This window comes from Ipomoea nil, unplaced genomic scaffold (genome assembly GCF_001879475.1).
Source record: "Ipomoea nil cultivar Tokyo-kokei standard unplaced genomic scaffold, Asagao_1.1 scaffold1107, whole genome shotgun sequence".
Lineage (NCBI taxonomy): Eukaryota > Viridiplantae > Streptophyta > Magnoliopsida > Solanales > Convolvulaceae > Ipomoea > Ipomoea nil.
The window spans coordinates 1-4,557 of NW_017617535.1; the positions used below are offsets into that span (position 1 = coordinate 1).

The following is a 4,557-nucleotide window of genomic DNA, read 5'->3' on the forward strand; positions in this document are numbered from 1 at the left end:
CCGGTGACAGCTGCCATCTATTTTATGTAGTACTAAATGCTGCCTTTATATCAGGTTGGTGCATCAATGGCGTGCAAACAGCGGAGATTGCTATAGTTCTATACACCTATCACTATCATGATAAAAGAAGATTATTACCTGTGCTGGTGGATTGGAAAGGATAGTATTGAGGTAAACTATTGTCAGTTGAATAAGAGAATGATTTTGTTTTTCTTCCATTTTGTTAAATTGTGTGCTTTAATCCTTAAGCCCAAACTAATAGTGAGGAAGAGTATATATTCATATTAGTGAATAACATTTATATATTTAGACACTACATTTATATATTTAATACGAAAGACCAAATTTAAAACATTATACGAAAATGTTAAAGAAATTAAAAGACAAAGAAGAAGCAGTTTGACCTTCAAATAGTAAACATGACACCTAAACCAGAATAGAGCCAGTAATTGCTTAATGTAAAGGAAATTTTTGTAATTTTAATTTGTTTTTCCAACTATATGTATTATTATTAGAATGCTGTTTCGGACGGTTTTCCTAGTCTACGAAAATGTGTTTGAAATGTTTTGGTTCTTAAAGTTCGGTTTCTTAAACAATGCTGCTACTACACTATTTTATTAATAGCATTCCCAAATTGTAGATTTATTTTCATGATATAACGGACAAAGTCATTGATAAACTGGTGAGTGATTCTCGACTTTAATGGGCAAACTTACACAGGTTGTTATTGCAATTTTAACTTTTAGGCTATTGTTGGTCATTTAAAATGCAAGCCTTCAGCCTTCTTGGTCTTTTAGCAAGATCTAATGCAGGGTAGAGCTCTTTTCAATTTTGATTTGTGTACTGTTTGCCCAATGTTGATTACAAATCTAACTGAGCTGCTTATTACTTAAGAATGTTGCTGATTACCCAATCATTACTGCCTCCAATCGATAATATTACTTATATAGTTTGAAACTTACATTATGAGCTCGTATCTATCCCGAAGGCGCTCACCACCGCCGTGTTGCGGACTTATGCGGCTGGTCTCAGCCCGATCTATCCGCCCGTCTCTCCGGGGCCACTAGTTAGTTATTATCTCATTGCCTCTGGCTGTCCTCGTTAATATATATATCCCCATAGTTGATTTCTTATTTTACATCAATTAGTTACTGAGGAATTGGATCATCTCAATCTCAATCTCAAGGACTATATATCAACTTTTCCATTATGCAGTCTCGTAATATTACTTATATAGTTGATTTCTTATGCCCAATACTTTATGTTGTTTAAAACTTATTGGGGAAAGTGAAAATCTATCTATGAATTAAAACTTACATGATAACAAGCAACTTATGCGGAAGGTAACATTTTAATAGCACTACAATTTTTCATAGTTCTTTAAATTTATATATTGAAATATTTGTGTATACTTTTCTTTCAGTTGCGGCTTTTTAGATTTTTACAGAGCACACTAGTAGATTGCTCACTCACAATCATTTCCTTACATTAACTACTCACTCACGTTTACCTGGTAATTTTCTTATTTGCTTGACAATCCTTTTGTTATTTTAAATCAATTAATTAAATCCTTTGGTTGTTAATTACTGCTGATTTGTTTTCCTATTCACAATACTTATGGTTCTTTTATTTCCTTGTATTGTATCCTTACTTTGTACCATTGCTGCTCGAATTCTATTGCTTGAATTCTATTGCTTGAAATGGATGTCTTAGTACCCATGAGTTGCGAACATATATTGCAACCATTCATCTTCACACAACTACAAATTGGAGATAATTATTTCAATGAAATAATCACTACATTGAATCAAATTCTTGCTGCTGTGTCTTTCGTGGTTAGTTCTTTTTAATTTTACTGGACTTGGTTATTCTTCGCTTGCTGCATTATAGCTGTGATGCTGCAGACATGTTTCTGTATGAAATCGACTGCGTTGAGGCTTTTGCTTGCTTGCAGATAGATGAAAATGTGATTAAGCTTAGGTGTGATTGCAATATGCATTTGCTTATGCCTCTCACTAATACAGTACTTTCCATCAGCTCATAAATCAACCATTTGTGTATAAAAAATGATTGTCGTATGGTCTCAATCAGTTGTGACCATACGACTGAAATGTAGATAGTTTTTGATTGTAGATAGTTTTAAATGTCAACAAAATTTGCGCGAGATGATTCTAACCCAAACTCATTTAATACTCAAAAACCCATGATTTTACTACTGCTTGCCCAGTTCTGCTCTTTTCGTTTCTGTTCGGAGCTTCAGTTATTTCTTCTTCTAAGTTTTTTTTATATGGTTAGTTCTTTTAAATTTTACGGGACTTTTATCAACGAGCGCCTATCCATATGTGTTACTTCAAACAATTCATTCAAACAATTCTTTGGTGAAGTACATATTTCAAGTTACACTATACTCGTAATATATCACTACAATTTTTCATACTTCTTTTAAATTTTTACTGGGAATTGCTTGTTTAAGACTGAAATAATTGTGTACTTCTTTTAAATTTCTAAACAGCACACTAGTACTAAACTAAGTTCATCTTCTTAGTTGCTTTATTCGGAATTCTCTCTGATTGATCATTGCATAGTTAAATAGAGGTGGTGTTATCTTTTAAGTTCATGCCTTCAAATTTGATCGAAACTGTGTGCCTTAGAATCCAGTGAACCATCGAATTTAGTTTAGGTGTGATCACCTTGTAAATGCAATTTTTGTTTATTTGATTATATAGTCATTGCTTACGTCTCGTAATAACTACTACCTGCTTGTTTTATATTTGGATAATTCCTACATCAATTATGCGGGAAAACCAGTGCCTTACTAACTAGGACATACATACGTACTTTTCATTGCGGACTTATGCTTCAGAAGTTTGTTCTGTGTTCGCAAGGGTGGACAGTGTTTGGCTTGTTCTTTTCTCGGGTACCATGTTGCTGTATCATGCCTGTATGCTGTATCCTTTTCTGCGCATAACACTGTGCGGTGTACTCAATCTATGCAGTAGAGGTTGCTTTTTTATCAAATGTAATTGGAGTATGTTATTTCTGTCGTGGCTAATTTAACCACATTCACGGAAACATAGTAAAGAAATAATACTTTTCATTTCGATGCCCCACGTGAAAATAACTTGTTCAGGGTCACAGCATGGTCTCAACTGCCCTTAATCATGTCCATTACTGTCGACTGAAAGTGCTTTTGTTTGTTAGTTTTTTATTTAATATTACTATTTCTGTTTTGGTGAAACTTAAAATGCCTTTCTATCTTGATAGTACTCTTTTGGTACTTTATCTGCATACTCCTGGCCATTCCATTGGCCCTCACCACCGCCGTGTCACGGAGTCCCCGTCTGTCTCTGCCCCGTCTGTCTCTGCCTTGCCCTCTCTAATCCGTCTCTCCGGGCCACTGGTTCCTTCCATTGATGCCACTAAACAAGTCCACATTAGTTGGGACATCATATATCCCACCCTACCACCTATCAGGCTCGAATACGCTCTCTTGTGTCTTTCTTTCATGGTTACTTCTTGTGTCTTTCGATCATGGTTACTTTCTGTATTTGGTTCTTAAAATTTTACTGTACTTGCTTATGATGTTATAGACTGATTTAGTTTCTGTATGAAATTTCCCAACAAAATGGTGCCTATGTTTGCACTTATGCTGTGCTGTTCAACTACTGTGTGGACTGAAATATTTGTGTATGATTTTCTTTCTAACGGTAACATTTTAAACTACCCATGCGTTTGCTATTATATCCCATTTAACATTTGTTGTTTTAATTTAGGGCTCTTTTGTGCGTTTACTGCTCAAGTAAATTTGTATTTCGTAATGTAAGTTTACTGCTCGTTTGTATTTGGTTTTTATCTTTTCAATCTTCATTCTTCAACTACTATGTCTTTCAATCCCGTCACAGAATTAAATTTTTTCTTTTTTCTGTCATTATAATCTGCATTCATCTTTCATTAATTCAGGAATGGTGTCCTTAACACATAAAACAGAATGGATGCCCCATAGTGAAAGCACAACATATTCCATCCAAATTAGTGCCATACAATGCTGGATCCTGCTCTCAAGTACTTATCTATATTCAAGTAAAAACATCTTTCAAGTTACACTATATGCAACTGTTTTGAATGAAACAAACCTCTATATCTCATCAAATTCTTAGACTGGTATTTACGGCACTTAGGTGAAGTTATAATGTTTGTGTTACTTATTTGACTGAAATGTTTGTGTTTCTTCTCATGAGATACCACTGTTATTCACCGAATGATTCACGGATGTTCAATGCATTTAAATAATTGAAACTGACGAATTGGGATCATCTCAAGGACTATATATCAAGTTATAATGTTTGTTTTTTATTGTACTCTTTTGTTGCATACTCGTGGCATTCCATTTTCCTTCCATGAATATTGAGCTGGAAATTTTCTAAATATAATCAAATATGATCACTTACTCTAGTTCTTTTCTTTTTGTTACTTTGTTTATTTGGGTAACTTTAGTTTATGTATAGCTTGTATGCAGGCTAGGCTTCTACCGTTACCCTTTTGTTTTCCCGTGTAATT

General features: G+C 34.2%; 2 long non-coding RNA genes across 2 annotated transcripts; both read left to right on the forward strand.

Annotated features, from left to right (window-relative positions):
- The first annotated feature begins 123 nt into the window (after positions 1-123).
- LOC109183308 lies at positions 124-4,049 on the forward strand. The gene is made up of 3 exons (XR_002054513.1): positions 124-171; positions 3,774-3,819; positions 3,961-4,049. It is a non-coding gene; the product is annotated as an uncharacterized LOC109183308 (long non-coding RNA).
- Positions 603-1,374, forward strand: LOC109183309. Its single transcript, XR_002054514.1, has 3 exons — positions 603-636; positions 895-897; positions 1,329-1,374. It is a non-coding gene; the product is annotated as an uncharacterized LOC109183309 (long non-coding RNA).
- Positions 4,050-4,557: the final 508 nt, after the last annotated feature.